Below are 26,580 nucleotides of genomic sequence, written 5' to 3'. Positions count from 1 at the left end.
TATACAAGTCATTCACATTATGTGAATGCAGATAGTTAAAAAAAATGGATTGACCTCGGATTGCCCAGGTAGAAAATCCAGAACATAATTTCAGTCTTGACCTAATTACTCAGCATGCAACCTGTGCCGATGATATAATTCCACTACATCTTTCTTGGTTTTCTAATCTGACACCGGAAGCTGAACTTCATTAGAATCCCTTCTAATGTAAAGAACAATGGTTCTGGCACCATTGTGGAATAATCTGGATATATTAAAACATGAGGGAAGCTCAGTATAGTTATTTCATCCTTTTTTTAATCTATCATTGAAAATCATGTCTAGATATCCTCTGAAAAACAGCTGTCACTATCACTGTCCTCCCATTGTTCATTGATTTGCTCGAGTGGGCCCAGTTATCAATCAACCAAATTATCCGTTGAGTATCTATCAGTAATAGAATGATATCACAAAATGTCCTTTCCTTCTAAGAAACATTGAAATTCTTGGGATAAACACCATTTGAAAAATTAACATTCAATAAAAATCAAATGAGGAAGATAGACAAAAGTTTTGTTACTCTTGTTTCTACATAGCTTTTAAAACAATTTACTATTTGAGGAAACTGGAGAGATATTAGAGTAAGTAGGGTGCTTGCCTTGCAAGTGGCTGACCCACTTTCAGTACCCTGTATGGTCTCCTGAACCCGCCAAGAGTGATCCTTGAGTACAGAGCCTGGAGTAAGCCCAATCACCACCAGATGTGATGCAAAATCTCCCCTCTCCAAAGAAAAACAATTTACAGGTTTTAAATACTTAAGACTATGCAATTTTTAAATTTAAATGAGATTAGGAATAATTCAGAAATTAAGAAGGGCTAAATCAAAAACCTACAATAGCTGTATTAGTAAGAAGCCTAAGTTAAATTTAACATATTAGTAACCGAAATACTGAAGAATAGTAGCCTTTATAGCTCAGATAGTCCAACAAAATGAAAAATCTAGGTTCAATTTAAGAATAATCTTGGATCTTATCACTAAATATTGAAAACATTTTGCTACCTGTATTTGTATTCAAGAAACACTTATTAATATTATTTGCAATGTCTACAACTGATGTTTTGTGAAACATACAAAAATGTCCTTCAAATGGCTTTAAGTGAATTATTATTTCTAAATGAAAGCTTAGCATTGTCAAAATCACTAGAAGTTTACTGATGCAAAGCTAAGATTTTTGATCATTTGTTTTAGTGAAGCAAAAGGGTTTTATTGAAAAAAATTATTTAGAGAGATGTTACTCTCTACATGTCAAGAGAGAACAACTGGCTCTACAGAGAGGGGAAAAAAACAAATACACATTTAAGGATGGGTGTATGAACCATTTTGCCATACTGAAGTAAGAAAGTCCGCATCTCAGGCAAGTGCAGGTCAAAGAGGCAAAACTAGAAAAGTATCTCAAGAGACCATTGTCTCATGCTGGGCAAACTTAATGCTTAGAGACCCTCACTAAAAATTGTGGCCTAATCTGCAAGTTAGACTGGGTTTTTAAAAATGGCAATTTTTGAGACACTTATAAAATTAAATAATTATAATATCCTGCCTAGAAGAAATCCCATGTATTTCAGCTTTGATCAAACTAGTCCCTCAAATTCTTTACCAGTTATACTCTCAACTGGGGTACTCTCAACATCCTACTTCCACTGAGAGATTAGGGTCAGTGACTGCATTAACATGTTTCATTTTTAGACCTAACAATATTTAAAAATAAAAATTGCCCACACCAGTACCTTTTGCATATTTGCAATAAAATGTACCTGCTAAATTGGTAGCTACCAAATGTAGGGGCTTGTGTAAAAATAGAAAATTAAAATAGTAAACATCTACTTCTATTTTAAGATTTAACTATAGGGAGCTTTTATTGACTTCCGCTTCTCCCTCCAAAACTAGGTAGAGTAACGTAGAGTAATGTAAATATTCATTTAACTCTTGTAACCACCCTAGGAGATAATGACTATTATTGTTGTCAGTTTAAATTTGAGAAAAGAAGTGGCAAAGAGATTAAGTAATTGCCCCAAACTACTCAGCCTGTCAGTAGCAGACTAGAGAACTAACCGCAGGCTTCCGAATCTGGGCTCACAAATATTACAATACAAAAGTTAGCTTCATTTTAAACTGATCATTGTGCTAAAAAAGTGAAAAACAATTAAACTCATATTTAGTTGAAAGCTTTTAGTTTGAAAATAGGATAACTTATTAGAAAAATATAAAGCAATACATCATTGTCACTGTCAATGTCCTCCCATTGTTCATCAATTTGCTTGAGCGGGCCCAGTAACGTATCCATTGTGACAATTATTACTGTGTTTGGCATATCGAATACGTCATGGGTAGCTTGCCAGGATTTGCCGTGCTTTGCCAGGCTTTGCCGTGCAGGCGAGATACTCTCAGTAGCTTGCCAGGCTCTCCGAGAGGGGCAGAGGAATGGAACTAGGGTCGACCATGTTGGCCGCTTGCAAGGCAAACACCCTACCCATTGTGCTATCGCTCCATCCCAAGTGATATATCATTTCTAGAAAATTTGGTTGAAGTAGAGTCAGCTCTATCTATCTAGTCTCATTTCAGTTATTGGTCATAACCAAAAAAAAAAAATCTTCTACTCAAGATCTAAATGATAAACTATTATTAGTGTGATATTTACCCTCCTAATTATGTTGATTATTAGTGTCATAATTCCAAACCAATAGCTTCCATCTAGTATAATTAGAAAATAAATTTAAATAAAAACCAGAATGTAGTGTGTATTATAATACAAAATATACCATAGAAAATTTCATACAGCAGTAGAAATTTTATCTTAATTAAAATGTATTGTATAATAATTGTAATTACAGAGAAAATTAAATATCTCAGACCATATATAAAAGCAAATACCAAGCAGATTAAATAGATATATATATAAAAACAAAACAAAAAAATTAGAATGGAATATTTTTTGATTTTTAAATCAATTTTAGAAAATCACAAAAGGGATCAAAGCAAGTATGTTTCTTTGCATGTGTATGCTATCAATCAACCTTCAAAAGCAACTTTAAAACAAAATAAAAATATGGCTAGCAATTATCAAATCTAACTTTAAAATTTATCAGCTTAAGTCTGAAGAAGATAGAAATATATTTATGGAAAGTATATTTAATATAAAGTTATCTTTTCATTAAGCATTCAGTGAAATGTTAAGAAAAATGTCTTGATATATCTTTAGTCAGATAATTTATAAACAAGAAATACAGCTACTAAAAATTTAGAAAACTTTTCATGTTTACTACTTATAAATAATTTTTAAGTAGTATAATAATTATTAAAATTTTTTTATCATGTACCATAAAGTCATAAAGTTATATTTATGTAAATATAAAATCAGGTATTGGGTTGAAACTCGTGATCTCATACATATTGATGACTTGGGAAATGATTTCAGTCTTTGCAAAATAAATCCTATATTCTAAAGCCTTTGAATAAATCCTAAGGAAATATTTCAATATATCTATTTTTGAAACATGTACACAGAAGTTCACTTCATTATTCTTTAATAATCAAATGATACTAACTGTAAGAACTCAGAAGTCATAGCAAAATCCAGAAACTGTATGGAGAAAAGTTGATTAAATTATGGTGCATCATTGGATGGAGTATTTCAATTTCTAGACAGCAATCTGGCACATTACACAAGATAAAGTGCAAAATGAGAAAACATAATCTGAGTCATTTTGTGATGATTTACACATGAAAAGTATGAGAGGAGAATCTATGGAAATGATAAAAACGTTTCGAGTGCTGGATTCATGTATGAGTGTATAATGTGTTGAGCAATAATTTTTTTCAGTGTCCAGTTTTTCTATAATATCATTTTACCTTTATAATTAAAAACATAGAAATAAAATTTTGTATCACTAAATCTTATTTCATGTATTAAATTATAATTTGGAATGTATAAAATAGAAAATATGAAGCTGTGATAATTACCTTTTTTTCCTTTTCACTAAATGCAAGTATAAGCAATAAACATAGAATAGACTAAACAATGACAATACTTTATTATTTTTATTAGTAACAATAACTATTTTGAAGTATTAATCTCAACAGGAAGTTCCTATTGATGAAAACATTAGAAGTGATTTCTCAAATTGACTTAAGAATGCAAAGATTTAAGAAAGTCTAATGAGGATAATAAGGAAATTAGATTTTTTTAAAGTATTTTCTTATTTCAAAACAATGTTTTGCTTTTCTTTTTTTCCCATGATCTTTTAAATTTTATGTTCAATTTTATTATCATGGAAACTGAAGTTCAAAGAAATTCTTTCAAATAAATTTTAAATTGTAGATAACTATATTTCTTCTTTGAAAATCCTTAAACAAAGAAAAATAACATTCTTTGTTTTTAAAAATAAATAGTAACTTTGCCATAAACCTAAAATTATTTTATTATTTTAAATGATCTTTTCCTCATTACTAGTCCATCTGAGCATAATATGAAAAGTTTATGGATTTCCTTCCTGTAAGCCTAAGACCTGGGACTCTAGCTTATAGCAGTTTTATTCTTCAGTAGTTTGTACTTTGAACTTCTCAATAGGGGCATCTTGATTTCACCTCTGTATTGAGTCACATGTGATCAGGTCATGAAGACTGACATTTGTACTCAGGTTTCTTCAGATCCTGTGAACGTTCACATACACACAAATAGTTGTCTCTTCAATTTCCACGGCTCTTGACCTTCTCGGTGTATTTCAGCTGTCTTGCTCTGACATATAGCTGGGACCAGCAATCTGTGCTCCTTGCCCTTCCTCTTGTGCACATCCCAGAGCAGTAATGTTTCTCAGGTGGCGGTAAGAGAGAAATTGATTGTGTGATTGTATGTATGTGTATGTGTGGGTGGGTGTATGTTGATTGCTTTCTAACAGAGTTGACTAGTTAGCTAATGTAGCAGTTAAAAGTACCATTATTTTTCAGGTCTTCTACGAGAAGAGTAGGGAAAATTAATACACATACAGCCTCTCTCTTTTTACCTGCAGTTGTGATATCTCAGTCACACCAAGAATATATGAAAGCAAATTATTATGAATAACATGTTGTTGTGTTTGACTTAGATTAAACCCCTATCTGAATTCCTTCAGAAGACTGATTACCATAGATTATTCTTCCTGGGATTTTTCAGTGCTTTTAAATTCTTTGGGTTATATCAGTGGACTTCTTTAGAATCTTCTATATTAAAAGTTCTATCTTAGGTACTTTATATGAAATAGAAATTACTATAACTTTGATTTCAAAGTCCTCTTTTTAAATGATTTTCAGTAAGTATGTAATAACTGGTAATAGATAATAGGTAGTGATAGGAAAAGTTATCAGGTGGAAATCATTAAAATGAGGAAAGTAAAATGGCCAGGATCCAAAGATTATCACAACAAGCTCCCGGGAGAGCACAAGGCAGAGTCTCCTACCCTGTGTCTGACTATCCTCGCCAGGGCCCAACAGCTGAAGACTTCCAGGCCCCAACCAAGGCCTTACTGGAGCCACTCTCCACACACTTGGATAAGCCTCAGACATAACCGAACTGGCAGAGGAACCCAGGTGTGTGGGACCCGGGACTGAGATCTCTAAGCCTGCACGGTTTGGGACTGGACCTGTCAGTAGCTAAACAGTTACACCCTCCAACTGCCGTGTAACCCCAACAAAGGCCAGGATCCAAAGATTATCACAACAAGCTCCCGGGAGAGCACAAGGCAGAGTCTCCTACCCTGTGTCTGACTATCCTCGCCAGGGCCCAACAGCTGAAGACTTCCAGGCCCCAACCAAGGCCTTACTGGAGCCACTCTCCACACACTTGGATAAGCCTCAGACATAACCGAACTGACAGAGGAACCCAGGTGTGTGGGACCCGGGACTGAGATCTCTAAGCCTACACGGTTTGGGACTGGACCTGTCAGTAGCTAAACAGTTACACCCTCCAACTGCCGTGTAACCCCAACAAAGGCCAGGATCCAAAGATTATCACAACAAGCTCCCGGGAGCGTGCGGCCGCGAATTTATTTAATAATTTTCAGGATACCTTAAATATCCTTAAATATCCAACCCACACGGCAGAGCCTGGCAAGCTATCCGTGATCTATGCCAAATAGACCAAATTGATATGCCAAATCCAGTAATAAATGGATCTCATTTCCCTAACCCTGATTATGCAGAGTCGAGAAGGATATGGAAGGAGAAGCTGATAAAACACCAAGGCAGACATGGGCTGCCAAAACGCAGAAAAACAAAAATGATTGTCTGTACTTTTAATGCTCGTACGCTGGCATCTGCTGCATCCATTGAAGACCTTATGGTACAAGCACGAAAGATCAAGTACGACATCATTGGTCTGACCGAAACGAGAAGACATCAATCCCATCATGCTGTTTTCGACACTGGAGAAGAACTATTCCTTGGAACATGTGATAAAAGAGGCGTCGGTGGTGTCGGTATCCTTGTCAACACAAACTTAGTCACAAGCATTGATTCATTTGAATGCCTAACAACCCGAATCGGACGATTACACTTGAATAAATGTGGCTCACTACCGGCAGTTTCTATCTTTGTTGTCTACGCACCAACATCCAGTTATGGTGAAAAAGAAACTGAGAAATTCTACATGGAGCTGGAGAAATTCTATAAAGAAGATCACACCTTCTACAAGATCATTGTCGGTGATTTTAATGCCAAGATAGGACCAAGAAGATCAGTCGATGAACTCCACATCGGAACCCATGGCCTGGAATGGAACGAACAAGGTGACAGACTGTCTGAGTTCATCATGTCAACCAAAACCTTCCATGGTAACTCACAATTCCAAAAGGCTGAATCTAACCGTTGGACATGGGAGTCTCCCGATGGACGGTTCCACAATGAAATAGACCACATCATATTCAATCGGCGGTTTTGCCTAACCGATGTTGCTGTTGTCCCAAAATTCCAAACGGGATCAGACCACCGTCTTCTTCGTGCAAAATTCTACCTCACAGAACGAGGAGAAAAGAATGCAAGGTTTAAGAAGAAGACTCCCAGAACAACCACCAACTGGGAACTCTTTGGCTCTGTTGCAGCAACATGGGAAGATGCCGTCATTGACAACATTGATGAGGAATACGATCGAATGATTCAGCACCTCCATGATTGTGCAAGGAATGCCAAGAGAGAGATAACCACAAAAAACCGTCTTTCTTCGAACACTCTTGAACTTATTCGCCAACGTGGCGTGGCACGTGCCTCAGGCAACCACAAGCAAACGTCCGAACTGGCAAAACAGTGCAGAAAAGCCATCAAGGATGACCTCAAAAACAGGAGAGCAGCAGTACTGGTAGATGCAGCAGAAGCTGGGAAAAACATTCGTAATGCCCGCCTGTCCTTCACCAACTACAAAACCAAGATGACTGCCCTCCAACATCATGATGGATCTATCACATCTTCCAGAAGGGCAATGGAGAAGATTATTCATGAATTCTACTCAGATCTCTTTAATAGCCACATCCACTTGCCCACATACCACATACCACATGATGGATATGTCGTTCCCAATGTTCTCCCTTCCGAAATCCAACATGCCATCTCGTCGGTAAAGAAACAAAAAGCACCTGGCCCAGACAAGATCAGACCTGAACACCTGAAGAACTTACCATCAGTACTCATCAATACATTAGCTCGACTCTTCACACGCTACCTGTCTGAATGCAAGGTTCCATCCCAATGGAAAACCAGCAAGACTGTACTACTATACAAGAAAGGAGACATCCACAACATTGGCAACTATCGCCCAATCTGCCTATTGTCTGTCATCTACAAACTATTCATTCGAGTCATCCTGAATAGGATTAGCAGAACACTAGATGAAGGACAACCATGTGAACAAGCTGGATTCCGAAAAGGATTCAGTACCATCGACCATATCCACACAATAACCAAGCTCATTGAGGTATCTCGGGAGTTCAAGATGCCGCTCTGTCTAACGTTCATTGATTTAAAGAAGGCCTTTGATTCTGTTGAGACGGAAGCGGTCATGGAAGCCCTAGCCAATCAGGGCGTACAAACTCAATACATCAGGATCCTTCGTGAGCTCTATTGCGGATTCACTACCAAGATCTCACCATTCTACAAAGAAGTAATCATCCATATCAAGAGAGGGGTTCGGCAGGGTGATACCATTTCACCAAAACTCTTCAGTGCCACCCTCGAGAACATCATGCGACGACTAGAATGGGAAAACATGGGAGTGAAGATAGATGGTCGGCAACTACACCACCTCCGCTTTGCTGATGACATCGTTCTAATAACACCAAACATCAGCCAAGCGGCACAAATGCTTGCGGACTTTGACCGTGAGTGTGGAAAGGTCGGACTACAGCTGAATCTTACGAAGACAATGTTTATGAGAAACAGCCTTGTTCCTGACGCTCCATTCGCTCTCAACGGAACCACCATCTCCGAATGCAACAGTTATATATACTTAGGTCGAGAAATCAACATGATGAATGACCTGGCACCTGAGTTACGCAGGAGGAAGAGAGCGGCTTGGAATGCCTTCAAGAGCATTGAAGAAATAACTAAAAGGACAAAGAACCTCCAACTACGAGCACATCTCTTTGATTCCACTATTCTTCCTGCATTAACATATGCCTCAGAGACCTGGACCCTACGAAAACAGGATGAGAACACTATTCGGGTCTCTCAAAGAGGAATCGAAAGAACTATGCTTGGAATATCACGATTCACTCAAATGAGAGATAGAATCCGGAGTTCTGATCTTCGTCAACGCTCAAGAATCAGAGACGCTGTCTCATTTGCCAAGACATCAAAAATCAGATGGGCTGGACATGTAATGAGGTTTACAGACAACCGCTGGACTAGAGCCATTACTGATTGGATTCCATGAGACATCAAAAGATCACGTGGACGCCCACCTATAAGATGGTCAGACTTCTTCGTCAAGACCCTAAATGATCGGTTTGAGGCTCTACATATTCCTAAAACGAACAGATACCATTGGGCTACGCTAGCACGCAACCGGGATGAATGGAGACGTTACTGGCACCCGCTCGAATAAATCGATGAATAACGGGGATTAAGTGATTAAGTGATTAAAATGGCGGTGAAATTACATTAGTAGCCAAAACCCTACATATCTTAACAAAAGAACATTAAAAAGACTTCAAGTGGTTAGTAACTAATGCAAAATATGTAACAATCACATATGCAATTTATTTATTTAGGACTACATATATAAACCAACAGGAAATAAGCATAGCTTTTCTTGGTGGGAATGCCTCAAGAAATGCCTGAAATAAAAGAAGATATAATGTCCTAGAGTCACGTCTTCAATATAAATGCAATCATCAGTTTCAAAAATTAAGCTCTTTATGCTGTCTTTCCCAGTGGTAGGGACAAGAATTTTACCAAGGACTGTCCATTAAATCAGTCTCTAAAGTTTAAATTTAGAACAACTAGAAGTAAAATTTAGAAAACCCAGGGGAAAAACTGGACTCTGCATATCATTCTTCAGTATTTATTTTTAATTCTTTTTGCTCATCACTGGTTAGCAGGGAAAGGTAATCTCATCTTTCCTCCAGGGAAGACTCCTCTTGTTGCTGACTAAGGCAGTCCCAGACCTTCCTTTCAGTGAGTTATCTGCAGTGAGATAGAAACGAGGGGAATTCGCATGAACAGAGCCAAGGTTTTGTGCAAAGGTAATTCTGGATCCACTTAAACACACTATAGAGATTGAACCTGAGCTGGAATAAACAAGTTTGTTCTCAAAACAGGCACAACTACCATCCAGTTGCCAACACCACCATGATGGTGGAGCATCATGGAGACTTATGATTTAAAGGAACCAGAAAAATATTTATCAGAGGTTTCAGATTTGAAAGTATAAATGATAGTTTAAGAGAACGTTTTGAGAAATGGGACACACAGATTGCTTGGTGATGAGCGACCCCCAAGTAAATCATTCCAGAAGATTTGGCTTTGTTACTCAAGTGTTGAAGAGGTGGATGCAATAATGTGCACCTGACCAGATAAAGTTGATGGCAGACAGTGGAACCAGAGAGAGCTGTTTTTAGAGAAGATTCTGTAAAGCTTGGTACACATCTAACAGTGAAGAAAATTTGTGTTGGTTGTATTAAAGAAGATATAGAGGAATATAATTTGAGAGTCTACTTTGAATAATCTGGCAAAATTGAGACCACGTGTCATGGAATACATGCAAAGTGGGAAAAAGAGGATTTCCTTTTATAACTTTTGATGATCATGATACAGTTGATAAAATTGTTACTTAGAAAAAACACACTATTAATGACCATAATTGTGAAGTGCAAAAGGACCTTTCTAAATAATGAATGCAGTCTGTTGGAGCACAGGTTCTTGGAGGTAGATCTGGTAAGTTTATGGGTCCTGGAGGCAATTTTGGAGGTAGTGGAGGAAATTTTGCCATGGTGGAAACTTTGGTAGAGAAGGAGGCTATGGTGGTGAAGGTGGTGACAGCAGAGGTAGCTATGGAGGAGTTTATGGTGTATATAAAGGATTTGGAGGTGATGATGGCAGCTATAGTGAGGTTCTAGTTATAGTAGTAGAGGAGGCTATGGAGGTGGAAGACCAGGATATGGAAACCAAGGTGGTAGATGTGGTGGAGGATATGATGGCCACAATGAGGGGAAATTTTGGTTTTAACTACAGTGGTGGTGGGGAAAATAATGATTTTGAAAATTATAGTGGACAACAGCAACCAAATTATGTATCCATGAAAAGAGACACTCGTGGTGGAAGAAACTCTGGCAGTCCCTTTGATGGTAGCTGTAGATCTCGTAGTGAAAGTGCTGACTATGGTAACAGAAAGTTCTCAATATTCACCTGAAAAGGACTAGTTCTTAGCAGGAAAGTTAGTGAGGTGTTGTCAGGAAAACTGCAGGTGACACTGAGACAGTTTTCCCAAATCCATTAGAGCAACTGTAAAAATCTGCCTCAGAAGGAGCAATGATTCATAGTCAGAAATTACTGCAACTTAAACAGGAAACTCTTCTTGTTCATTATTACCATAGACATACTTTGCAAAAGTGCACTATTGATTGATACAATGTAGTGACAATTAGATGTACATTCCTGAGGTTTTTATCTATCATAGCTTTGTCTCTTTTTTATTACATCAAGTATACTGCCCTGTAAATTGTGGTAGTGGTACTATGAAGAAAAAAAATTAAGGAATTTAAAAAACACTATAGAAAGGCTAAGTGGGACAAAATATAGATAAAAACGCAATTTTTACCACCAGGTACCACGGGAATTAAAGTTACAGACTATAATAAAAAGCAGGATAAATCTATTGTAATAGAGATGCAATAAGTGGTGTGTCAAGAGAAAGAAGAGGGAATTTTATTTTAATTTGTGAAATCCAAGAGTATATATGAGAGCCTCTGGACACAATTTTATAAAAGAGCCATATTTCAGAGACTTATGAGGTTAAAGAAGATTCAAGGTTGAACATATTGTGCAGAAGACCACAAGTTAATATAGGACAGTGGAAACAAGTGGTGTCTGAATTAGTTATGATGAATTTCAAAATGAATAATTGAGCTGGTAAAGAAATTTTAAACATAGGCAAGCAACCTGTGACTTGGTAGACAGAAGGTAAGGGGTGTGCTATTTAGTTATTGTACAGTTGAAGTCTTTCTTAAGGAAATTAAACCCCATTAATAGTGTTGTTAATCATGGTGTCTAAATGAAAAAATAATTATAATATATAACAAGTAAAAATAATTAAATTAGACCCTAAGAGATAACAATTAATACTTGAAATTGAGGGAAAACAATGAAGTGAAGAAAAACAATAGCGAAAAATGGAGGGAAGAAGTGTCTACAATTGGTATCCATTAGGTTGGTTATTCATTCTAAAAGAATTATCAGAGACTTTGTGATGATTTCAAGTTTATCTTCATTTATATCCAGAATTATTACAAGAAGAGTGACTAGGAAATGTGATTAGAAGCAGCTAAAAGTTTGAAACCAGAGATCAACAAGTAAGGCATTACCTTTCAGTATAAGGTATGTAAGCTTATAAGAATGATTTGGGAAGTAACAGTTCTGAAAAAATTCTTGCTGGTTCTGGCCTGGATATATTGCAAATGATCTCTAATAAGAGAAGGCAGTAAAATTGCATGTGGTGCCACCCACATTCTATTTTATTTTTATTTTTTTAATTTTACTGAATCACCGTGAGAAAGTTACAAGCTGTCATATTTGGATTACAATCACACAATGATCAAACACCCATCCCTTCACCAGTGCACATTCCCCACCACCAATATCCCCAGTATAGCCCACTTTCCCACCCTCCTCCTGCCTCCATGGCAGACGATATTCCCCATATTCTCTCTATTCCCCATATTCTCTCTCTCTCTCTCTCTCTCTCTCTCTCTCTCTCTCTCTCTCTCTCTCTCTCTCTCTCCTGTTTTGGACATATGGTTAACAATACAGACACTGAGAGGTCATCATGTTTGGTCCATTATCTACTTTCTGCACACATCTCCCATCCCAACTAATTCCTCCAGCCATCATTTGCGTAGTGATTTCTTCTCTATTCTAGCTGCCTTCTCCCCTCCACTCATGAGGCAGGCTTCCAGCTATGGGACAATCCTCCTGGCCCTTGTATCTACTGTACTTGGGTGTCAACCTCATGTTATATTATTCTATACTCCACAAATGAGTGCAGTTCTTCTATGTCTGTCCCTCTTTTTCTGACTCATTTCACTTAGCATGATAATCTCCATGTCTATCCACTTATAAGCAAATTTCCTCCTATCAGCTGCATAGTATTCCACTGTGTAGATGTACCAAAGTTTCTTTAACCAGTCATCTGTTTTAGGGTACTTGGGTTGTTTCCAGATTTTGGCTATTGTGAACAGCGCTGCAATGAACATATAGGTACAAATGTCATTTCTATTGTGCTTTTTTGCATCCTCAGGATATATTCCCAGAAGTGATATTTCAGGATCATAGGGAAGCTCAGTTTCTAGTTTTTGAAGGACTGTCTATATTGTTTTCAAGAAAGGCTGGACCAGTTGGCATTCCCACCAACAGTGAAAGACATCTTTTTTCCCCACATCCACGCTAGCACTGGTTGCTTTTGTTCTTTTGAAAATGTGTCAGTCTCTGTGGTGTGAAATGATATGCCATTGTTGTTTTGATTTGAATCTCCCTGATGGCTAGCGATATGGAGCACTTTTTCATGTTCCTTTTAGCTATTCATATTTCTTTTTTGAGGAAACTTCTGTTCATTTTTTCTCATTTTTTGATGGGGTTGGAGGCTTTTTCTTGTGCAGTTCTACTAATGTCTCGTATATCCTGGATATTAATCCCTTATCAGATGGGTATTGGGTAAAGTCACCCACATTCTAAATTTCATTCCTTACCCCACACCTGCAGATTAATAATGAATAATGGATATTATGAATTCACATTATTTCAGAAACTATAAATTTTAGTCTTCACCAGGAAGTCCGAACTTAAAGCCTCAAAATTGGCATAGTCTGGTCACAGACTTGCATCCATTGCTGAAACAGAAGCTTCAGTTCATGTTGCAGGAGTCTGATCTACTGCATCGCTCCTGCCGCACCGGCAGACAGCCATCTCCCCGAGTCCCATAAGAGCACTTTACATTTTCTTCTCATCTTTCAGCTCATAAACATGTTTCTCTTCAGAACACACACCATATGCCATTGGAAAAGGGTTGTAAAATTTTATAGATATATTTCAGAGTATTATAAGAGTATAATAAAGCAAAATAATGCAAAGGAATGGGAATTATTGAACAATGGAATTAAAATATTAGGCATGGATAAATCTAACAACATTAAGCTTCTATGTGTTTGTGCAAGTAATAAAAACACAGAATTCTTGTTCAGTTCAAAGATATAAAGCCCCTGACTTAGGATTTTTTAAAAAAATCAACAATGGCTCTACTTTTATTGAAAATAGAGGCCGACCATCAGTAAATGAGAGCTAAAAAGTGTATTGCAGTAACCAAAATCCCATAAATTAAGCTCTGTGTATTTTTGAGAGGAGAAAATGTTTTTTCTTTTACATTTTCATTGATATTTTTCCATATGACTTTCCTTATATGAAAGATTAACTGTGTTTATTTAATTAGCAGTTATTGAATGTCTGTACCAATAAGAGTAGATGAAAATATAGATATAAAAACTGTTTTTGTTCCTGAATAACATATTCATTAAGTAATCATTAAGTTCCTGCTATTATTCTTGATTCATACAAGAACAGCAGTACTTGAACAATTTAGTGCCACAATATATCAGAGCTTGAGTAGGGATTAATTTCTGTTCAGTCTACTGTTTCCATAATCCAAGGGAATTTGGCCAGGAGTTGATTTTTTTAAAAAAGAGAGACATCAGAAATGTATTTAATATAAGAAAATGACTCTAGAAATGGAGAAGTTGGAGAAAATATTTCACAAGACTAGGAAAATGTATAGTACCTAAATTAGAATTGGAAGAATGCCAGTAGGAAATCACAGAAGAAATAAATTTGAGATGTTGAAACTGATGTTCTTAATAAAGCTTTAGTGGGTTGGAGTGGGGAGGTAAAGCACAAGGGATGAAAAGGTTTAGCAAAGGGGCTGGAGCCATAGTACAGCAGGTACAGCAGGTAGGGCGTTTGCCTTGCATGTAGCCGGCCCGAGTTTGATCCCCAGCATCCCATATGGTCCCCCCAGCACCACCTGGAGTAACTCCTGAGTGCAGATCCCACACTAATGGTTGAGCATCACAGGTTGTGAGCCAAAAAGCAAAAAAATAAAAATAAAAATAAAAAGTTTGGCAAGAATGACCTCGCTAGCAGCTTTGTTGTTGGTGTTGTTGTTGTTTTAAATGACTTATCTATTGTATCTGAAAATGATAAGAAAATGAAACCTGAATGGGATGAGAAAGCTGTATCTAAAGGTTTTTAGGGAAAAAGTCAGATGCAGAAACATTGTTTAGGAAGATGAAGCAAGAGCCAAACCTGAGAAATTTTCAGATCTGCACCTATGCTTCTTTAGTTCCCCTTGTCTACCAAATAACTAACTGCATCTTAGCCACTAAAAATCTACACTGTCTAGTGACAGCCTTCCATTTCCATATGCTTTTTGAGTCTTTTAATTTGTTCATAAACTGTAAACTTCAAGTAGGCGTTCTCTGAAGTTGACAGGTTATCTATTTTCCTTTGCCTTCTTTGCACATACTATCTTATCACTTGTATCTTGTATCTGTAGGTAATGACGTCTAGACTCTTCACACATGTTAAGTCCTCATTCATATATAGGATAGTTTTTTTTTTAAACTCCTTAATTGGATATATAATTTCCCCTCAATTACCATTTTCCTACTTTGATGAAAGTTTTCTTGATGCCCGTATTCTCTTCTCTGTAAGTCTGTAAACCCATTGAGGCAAGAACTAAGTATGGTTCTTTAGTAACGACTAAAATTCAGAAAATTTGAAAATTTCATATCAGAATACATAAATTATTTTTACACAGAGTAAGGCATAAAGTACCTCCTATTACAATTTGAGAAAATTTCAAGATATCCTTTCTACGAGATTGAAAAGAACTTAAATGGAAAAATCATGTACAGAAAGCACATTAAAGAAAAGATGATGTTGCACTATGCATTGTTGCATTCATTTACACGAGAAATGGACTTGTGTGACTCGATGACCACTGTAATTCCAAACATAGCATTGAGTCTTTGATCTTCAACTAACTACCCCAAGGAAAAGCCAAATGCTCACTATTTGCAATAAAATAATATAAATAGTCTGGTTTATTTCTTTCTCACTCTACTTAAAGAATCATTTTAAGGGATTCAATATCAAGGCTGAAACAGTATTATGAGAAGTTGTGGTTTTAAGTTCTTTCCTTCCAGATGTTCCTCGGGGAATTAGAGTTCTTTCACACTCACCAGAAAGAGTAAGAACTCTCTAAGTTCCCCCATAGAGCAGCAGGTTCTTACACATGCATATGGTCCCTCATACTTAACAGATAAAATGAATAAATGACAACAAAATTCTTAACAAAGTCTTAATAAAAATAGGGCAAATACTTATTTCCCAACAAGTCACGAAGAGATAATCAAATGAAATATTCCTTCTTGTAGATGTACACGTATTTGGTAGAGGAAAACAATGGGAGTGGATAATCAGAGTATCCATAGATATAGACAAATTTCAGGAGCATCCAACTTTTTTGTGGACTTCTGTCCATTAAAACCAAAGAGTTAATCCATAATATCTGTCAAAATTAGAGTGATAGATTACAAATAAACCACAGAAATATACCATTTCATCCTATGTTGACCTAACCATATTCTTAAAGATCATACAAAATGTAAAACAAAATCTGATACTGCTCTATGGAACATATAATTGGAATTAATCTAGCTCTTTTGTTTCTCTGGGATAATTATACTTCTCTATATTTTTTAAATTGCTCAGAGAAGTTACTAAGCCTATAATATTTAAGTGCTACACACGGTTATAATGACTTTGTTTTTTCTCATAATAAAGTATAAATAAAAAGGTAGCCTTTAGGTGATTTATGATGTATTAAATTTTGGTCATATGAACAGCACATTAAAATCAAAAATCTGTGCTATTTGGAGCAGAACAGAGAGCCATTTTCTTTGACAAAGTGCCAAACAAGAAGTTCCTTAGAATATTTTCCTGTGGTTCTTACATTCCAAACTCCAGAACCATTGATTGATCAGTTTCACTCATGCAGAAATCAAGAGTAAAAAATAATGTTTCCAAAGTTGATTGTAGCACTGTAGCACTGTCTCCCATTGTTCATCAATTTGCTCGAGCAGGCACCTGTAACGGGTCAAAACAAATTGTGAGACTGGTTGTTACTGTTTCTGGCATATCAAATACGTCATGGGTAGCTTGCCAGGATCTCTGAGAGGGGCAGAGGAATCGAACCCAGGTCTTCCACGTGCAAGGCAAATGCCCTACCTGCTGTGCTATTGCTACAACCCACAAAGTTGATTAATTTAAAAACAAAAAAAAATCAAGTAGCTGGAGAGGTAGTATAGGGGTTAGTGTGCTTGCCTTGCATGCAGCTGACCTGGACTTTATCTCTGTCATCCAGTTGGTTCCCCAAGCACCACCAGGAATAATTCCTCAGTGCAAAGCTAGGAGTAACCCCTGAGCATTGCCAATCTGTGACCCAAAAAACTAAAATATAAAATAATAAAAAATTCAAGGAAAATTGGAATGTGAAAAACTCCATTACAATTTTATTTGCAGGGCTGGAACTTAGAAATGGTAGAGTATACTTGGCAGGCAGCCAGCTTTGTTATTTCCATTGCCTGAGTAACCCAGGCTACTTCTGTATGCTGTAGGGCTTGGGACCTGAAAGTACTGACAGCTCAATAAAGGTGTCTGCCTAAGTACAGCAATAGCTAAATAAGAATTAGAATGGCTGTATGTTTTAATGAAGCTTTAAAAGAAATTTCTAAAAGGTTTGATAAAATAATAGGGAAAGATGAATGAATAAAAACATAAAAGTAAATGTTAAATTGCATTCATATATATTTCACTGCTCTGTAAATGCTCTTATCAATTCTAAAGCATCTTAGCTGTTGATTTTCTTACATTCAAAGGCCCAATAAAGAAAAATTTCATAAATAACTTTATATAAATGTGATGTCAATGAGCATATGTATTTTTCTTCATATATTAACTTTGTTTATTATATTTAAAAAGTAGCAGAGTCCTCTGGGCTACTGATGGTACTATAATTCAAACACTATTGAGTTGAATTTTACAGCTTTTTCTTAAATTCATTCAATAGTACCAATTTCAGAGGACAATAAAGAACCAAATATAAATGAACCGGCCAAAAACTAACGTTAATATTGGAAATAGAATTTATCAGACATATTTTATCTGCAGGAAATGTGTTAAGCTCTTTGTATGCATCTTAGTGCTGACTGATATGCAAAACAGATACATTTCTAATTTATAAAAGAAATCCAATATTCATAATTCAAATTTAGTATCATTGTTAACATAAAAAATTTCAATCTACATTTTATGAAGTGAAAACAAATTTTACTTCGAAATGCTAAATAAATTTGTGGAGATCATACTTCAGTATTCTCTGGTCATGTGATGGTTAAACTTTATTTTGAGGATAATAGAGGATGGTCTGATCTTCCTAGATCTAAGTAAAGAAAAATATATCTAAGAGTGTAGGCAGCCTTATTCTTAATTTGACTAATCAAATCAGTGCAATTTAAGACTAAAGAGTCAATCAATGACATTAAAGTCACAAATATGGTTTTACTATCAAACTTCAAGAAAGAAATATAAAGAAGAGCAAAAAGATCTAAGGAAAATTTTTTTCTAACTCAAGAGAGAAAGCAAGTGATAAAGATTAAAGCTACAGGGTTTATAGAGTATAAATTAATTTTACAACATTTCCTTTCCTTTTCCTTCCAGACACATATAGCAGGCTCATTTTGATAATGCCACATCTCTGTTCTCTGCACATGTATATAGGGTGAAAGTTAAATCAGATACAGTTAGTTATAATAAATACTTAAAAGTTTTGTTTAGGGGCTGAAGTGATAGCACAGTGGGTAGGGCCAGTTTGATTCCCAGCATCCCATATGGTCCCCTGAGCACTGCCAGGAGTAATTCCTGAGTGCAGAGCCAGGAGTAACCCCTGTACATTGCCAGTTGTTACCCAAAATGCAAAAAAATAAAAAATAAAAAAATTGTTTACAAATAAGCTTTTCTGAGCAGTGGAGTCTGACCAGGAGCATGGTGGTGATTGTGGAGTGTGGAAGTTTTCAGCTGCCAGGACTCTGTTGGGTTCAGCTGCCAGAACTCTGATAGGTTCATGCCTCTTCAAGGGTGCGCTGGACGAATCAGCTTGGCACAGGGTCTGGAAACATCTCTGCAACTTGCGTATCTCTTTCAAGATTTATTTATGAATCTCTTAATCATGGCCAATTAATGAGATAACTTGGCATCAGAAGCAGTTCCTGGGTGTGACTGACCAGCTCTCAGATGTACAAGAGGTGGGGTAGGTTGCCAATCCCTGACTCTATGAAAGCTTGGAGATTTCAGTCACAAAATCTGCATAACTGAGTTTTTCCACAGATTAATTTCAGGATAAGGCTCGTTCCAAGCATTGGAGTTTAGCCGTGAGCATGGCAGCAGTTATGGAATGTGGAGATTTTCGGCTGCCCAGGATCTGTTTGCATGGGTGTTGGGCTCACTGGCCCCCCTCCCAGGTGCCCCGGAAAACTCATTCTGATTTATTTATTTTTTCTTTTTGGGTCACATCTGGCAATGCACAGAGATTACTCCTGGCTATGCACTCAGGAATTATTCCTGACGGTGCTCAGGGGACCATATGAGATGCTGGGAATTGAACCCGGGTCGGCCGTGTGCAAGGCAAACACCCTACCCACTGTGCTATTGTTCCAGCCCCAACGGAAAGCTCATTCTGGTGCAGGTTTTGGAAGCATCTCTGCAACTTGGTTGGGAACATTGGAAATAATGGTGATGCGAAGGTACAATGGTAATAAATAAATAAAGCATAAAAACTTAAAAAAATAAATAAAACCAATGTGTTTCTTGCTTAAAAATATAGAAATAAGCATTTCTTAATGATTAAGATTGATGAACAACAATGCCACGTCTCTGTCTGAAAGGCATATGAAAAGCAGCATTTGACTATTTTATAATACTTGATTTTTGTTGCTTAAAGGGTGGAAGTTGGATGGATTCCATAGATCTTGGGTGTAATAGTTCAGAATTTACGAATATTCCTTTACTAATTCTGTTTACCACATTTATCATCCAAAATATATATACCCTGTCTAAATCATAGACTTCCAATTAAACTATTGGTGGTTCTACAATAAAATAGGTATGTAAAATCGAATCTCCCTTTCTAGAATTGTCTGTCTTTTAGCCAGTAAATATGTTTATAAGGTAGATTATAGAAAGCTATTTGCAATTCTTTAAATATTTTTTGTTTCTTTTAACACCATCCCCATTACTCTTCATGCCTTTTATCTTATCTATAATTATGAAATCATTGTAATCCTTCAAGATTCAAGTGAATATATCCCATGACCTGTACAGAGTTTAAAACACATGCTAACCAATCTGGATCATAAACTACTGACCACCTCAGCTGGGTGATCTCAGCCCTGTGGCCTAGCATGGCACCTATTGTCATCATAGTCCTCAGCACTTTGCTTCTTATGGTCACAGTAGTTGAGCCATTATATAGAACTCAAAACAGCTAGATCTTTATACAGAACACACAAATCTGAAATATTTTAGATTAATTCAATGTTGTTGGGTTTTAATCTCATTTAATTTTTTAACGTTATTTATTTTTGGTTTTTTATATTATTGGGATGGAGTGATAGCAGAGCAGGGAGGGAGTTTGCAGTGCACATGACCGAGCAGGATTCGATTCCTCTGTCCCTCTCAGAGAGCACAGAAAGCTACCAAGAGTGTCCTGCCCACATGGCAGAGCCTGGCAAGCTCCTCCTGGCATATTCGATATGCCAAAAACAGTAACAACAAGTCTCACAATGGAGACATTACTGGTGCCTGCTTGAGCAAATCAATAAACAACAGGATGACAGTGCTATAGTGCTATTATATTATTATTATTATTAATTATTTAGGTGACATGGTCACAATTATATTAACTTTTATGGCTTATTCATGACCACCCTATTCCCCAAGACCCTAAGATGCCCCACCACTCTCCTTATGTTACTTGTTTTGGTTTTAGCATTATACTTTTTATTTTCAAACATAGGGATTGTATGAGTCGACCTCCAATACCCCCTCCACACACTGGGGCGACATTAGTTTCCCTTCTATCATTCTTGAACCCGGAGACAATTTGGCAGATAAGGCCTGATAACATTTCCTTGTATAATATATTTATTGAGCACCTCCAATGTGCCATGAAGGTAATTCAGTGAACAAATGATCCAAGCACCTGCATTTCACTTGAATTAAAATATAGTGGAGCCAGAGAAATAAAACAGTGGGTAAAAGTCCTGCATATGGACCCCACATCACCATATGTAATCCCTAAACACAGAGCCAAGAGTAAGCCCTGAGCAGCAATGGAAGTGACTCCGAAATGAAACGCCAAAAAATATAAAAAATATACAATGAAGAAAATAAGTAAATTAGAAAGTAAGGTGGGAAATCCTCAGTGCTAAAGGAAAAAGACAAAAAGAAAAACATTTGCAAGAGGTTGGACTGGGAAGTATCAAGAAGCAAAAACGTGAATAAATAAAATAAAATTAAAACAGAATGGCTGGGAGAGCTCGTACCAAGAAATTAATTTGAACAAAGGCAAACAGTTGCTTTGGCAAAATCCTGTTGAGGTGACAGCAGAATTTTCTTCCCCAATGGAAGAAGCTCTTCCCCCCATGGCTTCATGGCACAGGGTTGCCTTGCGTGTTGCTCTGGCCTCAGTGACAACACTCAACTATGACCCCGAAGGCACTCTCGTGTTCAGAGCCGTGTGAGCTTTCATTGGTGGCATATTTTCAGGTTATGAAATAGAAAAGAAAGAAACAGTCATTTTAGAGTACCCTGACAGAAAGCACAATATGGTCATGGCTTTTGATTGCTCCCCAGAGATTAATCATGATGTAAAAGCCCTAGTTGACTTTAAATGATCAGCCATCACCATCAGATACACACTTCAGACACTTGGCTTCCCATTTGTTTAAGGTTTCACATGTGTCCTCAGCAAACCTAACCACAAAGGTAGGCTCATCTTTTTTTCTTTCCTCCCCAGAGACTACACATTTCTCCAACTTGCTGCATTCCCATTGATTTCAAAAGAAGCATTGCACTCCCAAGAAAAACACAGAGGGCTTATTACGTGACCCATGGCTTTTATAGCTACACACTTAAACAGAAGAAGAAGAAATGCAAAGCCTTTTCACACTGATAGCAATTGGCTGTTTTGACAAGGGAAAGTCATGGCATAGGATTTTTTAGATAAATTAACAGAATGCAAGTGCTAAATTAAAATTGCTACATTGATTTCCTTTTTAGCTCAGCTGTGCATTATATAAAAGGGTCAGAGGAAGGATTTATTATGGGCGATGAGTCTCTGTCATCCACTCAGAGTGACTAGTGTATAAAATAAAGTTGTCCATTTCAGACACCCTTTGTCTTCAAGGAAAGCTGTCGAGGGGGCCCACGGGTGGCAAAGGCACTGAAAGGAAATGGAAATTGATAATCAGTCCTGTTAGGCTGATTCTCTGCATGTTCAATTCATATCCCTTTGAAAAGAAGAGATTAAGATGAAACCTCATTGAGGAATACACATTTTGAAGAAAATAGAAACAAAGGTACTGCAAGGCTATTTCAGTTGGTGTCAAATGTGAGAACAAGGCGACATAAACTTATATGAAGAAAGGGCATTAACAAAATCCCCAGACAAAGCAGGAGCTAATAGCAAATATATGCAGCCGTCTTTGTGGATGCTCGCAGGAGAAGTGGTACAACTTGATTTACAAAGGACCTGGATAATTATTTGTTACTTGGAGCCAACCCTGCTTCTCCCTCTGCAGAGGGCAGGCACTGACCATCTGCGTGTCTCAGTTTTGCTTTTGTATGGATGAGAATGAGCCACATTTTTGTGTCTGGTAAGCTTTGCATGAAGAGATGTTTGAAGCACTGGCTTTGTTTTGTTTTAAATCTTTAAACTGCTCCCTCGGCCTCGGTGAGGGGATTATTGCACATCTAACCACAAATAAATTGAAATATCAGCCAAAGAGAGCGCATGTTGCTCACGGGTGGAATAATGGACGGCAGGTGGTAGAGGGTTTTGTTTTCAGAAAAGCACAGGAGGCGAGAAGTGACAAGAGTGATTTTGTGAGCGGGCTGGAACTGTCAGGATGAAGTCATGGGGGTCAGTAGTTCCTGAGCTGACCTTTTTAAACAAACCCCGAGAAGACCTTTCCCTGGCGCCTCACAGCAGTCGAGCACACATGCCCTGAAAGGCGACCCCTCCCTCTTGATGGGGAGAATTTGGACGAAAAAAAAGCATAGTTTCCATGATAGGGGCCGTGTTTAGCGCTCCACTGTCAGGGTCACCCAGAACTCCCACTCCTGTCAGAGGGTGACACATGAGCCTAACTGCTCCCCTGCTCCAACACACACCCTAGCATTTGAGAACTCTCCTAACACCTTTGGAGGCCTGGGACAGCATCTTCCTGTCACCTCATGGAAATCAAGGTGATTGGGCTGAACGTGGGACTCTCTGTGTGGTAATTTCCATGTCATTGCCTTGGACGGTTTTCTGGCATGGAGCTATTACGCAGAACTATTGCCTGACTTCTGGGGACACTTGGAAGGGCTGAGATGTGTTGTCAGTGGCAAGAAATTCACTTCCTCTGAAGGTTTGTGAGCCAGAGTAATCAAATGCATGGCACAGGGATTTTTGATTTTTCTTTCCAGGGTGAATGATCTATTTTATCTTTTCATATGTCAGTCCAGGTTACCAGTCTGTGTGGGCATATGAATATATGGTTATAACAGTATTTGAAAGGATCTTTCTCTTTTTTTTTTTCAAATACTGTTGTAACCCGGCAAGCTACCAAGAGTATCTTGCTTGCATATATTCAATATGCCAAACACAGTAACAACAAGTCTCAAAATGGAGACGTTACTGGGCCCACTCAAGCAAATCGATGAACAATGGGAGGACGGACGGTGTTTGCTGTTGTATCATGATATTATCATAAATAATGCACCCAATAATGCTTTATAGGAAAGCCTTTTTGGTTAAAACCATTAGTGCCTGAAGGAAAAGTGATTAATTTCTGACATCACCATGAAACAATGTTCTATTCTCTCGTCATTCAAATTTTTAAAAATAAATGCTAGGATTTACTTGTCTTATGTACATAACCTGCTATGGTACATGTGTCCTTTCCTCAAGTAAACATGCATATAATAGGCATATCCTAGATTCAGAGATCGTCAAAGCTATGAACATAATTTTGAAGCTGCCATTGAAAATTGCCATTTTGACCTGGCACAGTAATTCTCTCAGTAACCTTCAACTCTCTGGTGACCAGGCTCAAAGTACTGAAATGTGAATCATTAAAGCACGTGTGTCTGAAAAGTTTTGAAGCAGATTCAAGTATTGTTGACTTATTACTAGAAACGTTTTGCGGGGGCTGGGGTTGTCACCCTTTCACCCAATCTTCTGAGAAGATAATGAGGAAAATTTAGTGAAAGATACTTGTAAGAGATAACTTTCATGAAACTGGAAGAAAAATTAACAAGAATTCAGAATCTTTATCTCTCTTTTTTTTATTAGTGAATCACCATGAGGTACAGTTACAAACTTACAAACTTTCGTGTTTGCATTTCAGTCATACAATGATCATTAACCCATCCCTCCACCAGCACCCATTCTCCATTAATGTTCCCAGAATCCCTCCCACCTCTGCGGCAGGGCATTCTCTCTCTCTCTCTCTCTCTCTCTCTCTCTCTCTCTCTCTCTCTCTCTCTCTCTCCTTTTGGGTGTTGTGGTTTGCAATAGAGGTATTGAGTGGCCATCGTGTTCAGTCTATAGTCTACTTTTGGCATGCATCTTTCAACGCGAATGGGTCCTCCCGACATCTTTTATCTCTTAATCTCAAATGTAGTCTCATTACTCCCTATCTCTGCCCCTTAGCAGAAATTGAGAAACATAAATTTTATTTTATTCTAATCTCTTATTGCCTTTTACACATGTGTGTTTATATAGGTAGTATGCTGGGAAACTAGTTTCTTATTTGAAAGAGAAAGTTAAATACTGAAGGAGAGCAGTAAAACCACACAGAAGATTAAGAACAGGAAAGAAATAAAAGAGAAAAAGCAAAGGAGCATTTTCACGTGAGACTGTGTATTAGAAAAAAGAGCTCGGACCTCCCAAAAAAAGGGAGGATATTTGGTCTAGGAGAAAATAAATTAACCAAACTGGAATAGTCACTTCTCTTGGTAGGTGAGCAAGATTTGTTTGGGAATAACCAAAAAGAATAAAAGATTTTTTAATGTCATTCAGAAAAAAGACCAAAAAGAATAAAAGATATTTTAAATGACACTAGAAAAAAGACCATTGAATAAAATTATTTCATTAGGAAATGAAAGTACATTCTTATAAAAGTGAAAACAGAATTATAACCTCAGATACAAAAGAATTAAGGAATAATTTAGTGTTCTGTATATACTTTGGCAGTAAAATCTAGTGGGAAAAGTTCATTTTATACCAAACATAAACTAAAATCATTTTCTAAAAGTCATAATCATCTATGGAATTTGAAGGAAAAGTTTAATTTTATAATTAAAAGCGTATCTAGAACAAATTATTTTGCTACTGAAAAACTCATAGTTCTGTTAGAGTTTCTATTATTTAAGCAATCCTCACTTCAAGGAAGATACAGAAAGTTCCCCACTTAATTTATGAACATTGATCAACTTTATTGTCCAGACCAAGCCATTGTATAGTTTAAACTATATGGCCCATTGTATACTTGTGATCACACAAAACATTAAACAGTGTATAAATATCATAATGCCAAACATCTTTGACATGATGAGACTTAAATACCTATGCAATATCTATGTAATGTATTAATTTTTACATCTAATCTTCTGTATTTGTAGAATGAATAAACCACATTATATCAGGTGAATTAACATATGAGAAAGATGATAGCAGTGTTTGACCTAGTTTCACCTAAGTGTCCTCTGCAATTATACATCAATAATAAAGGTTTAGCCTATGGTTTTGAAGTGATCCTTTTTTGAACATTATTCAAGTCTGCTAATCCATACATTCATATATATTTGAAAGACATCAGATAAATGAGTGTATCTTGACACTCATTTATGATGTGTCGATGTGTCGATGATATGGTAGGTGTTCAATCATTAAAGATTTTATTTTGGAAGCCTGGAGTGTTAGCACATTTATTTTGTCAGGTGTTTTAGTTGAAGATAACTTGAATTGCTTGTATTAACATCTGCTAGGTTAGTCTTTGAAGACAATAATGAAAATCAGTAAGATCATCTGTGATATAAAATATTATAGTAAGTGATTGTATATAGAAATGCATTTGTTGGGGGAAAAACTATTTTGTGTAATTCTTTTTCCCCATAATTTTATTTACTTATTATTTTTTCTTCTTATATTTATTTATTGAATCACTGTGGGAAAAGTTGCTAAGCTTTCAGGTTTAAGTCTCGGTCATACAATGGTTAAACACCTCTCCCTTCACCAGTATTCATTTTTCACCACCAAGAACCCCAATATATCTCCCTCCCATCCCTCCCAATGCCTGTGGGGCAGATGACTTCCTCTTAACTCTTCTCTACACTGATTACATTCACTGTTTTGACTAAAGATGCACCATTATTGCTTAGAATTCCCCCCACCACCACCATCAATCAGAATTGCTGAAAAGGCATTGTGAAAT

The 26,580-nt window shown here is 37.0% G+C and overlaps 1 protein-coding gene and 1 pseudogene across 1 annotated transcript in view; both read left to right on the top strand.

Moving 5' to 3' along the window:
- The window catches only part of DPYD (dihydropyrimidine dehydrogenase), a 960,132-nt gene that overhangs the window by 881,562 nt on the left and 51,990 nt on the right, over positions 1-26,580 (top strand). The window lies entirely within an intron of this gene.
- On the top strand, positions 9,714-10,907 carry LOC130046063 (heterogeneous nuclear ribonucleoprotein A3-like; annotated as a pseudogene).

Source organism: Sorex fumeus, unplaced genomic scaffold, assembly GCF_029834395.1.
Source record: "Sorex fumeus unplaced genomic scaffold, SorFum_2.1 ptg000131l, whole genome shotgun sequence".
In the NCBI taxonomy this organism is placed as follows: Eukaryota; Metazoa; Chordata; class Mammalia; order Eulipotyphla; family Soricidae; genus Sorex; species Sorex fumeus.
The sequence above is the reverse complement of the archived record's forward strand: the minus strand, read 5'-3'. Positions and strand labels throughout refer to the sequence as shown.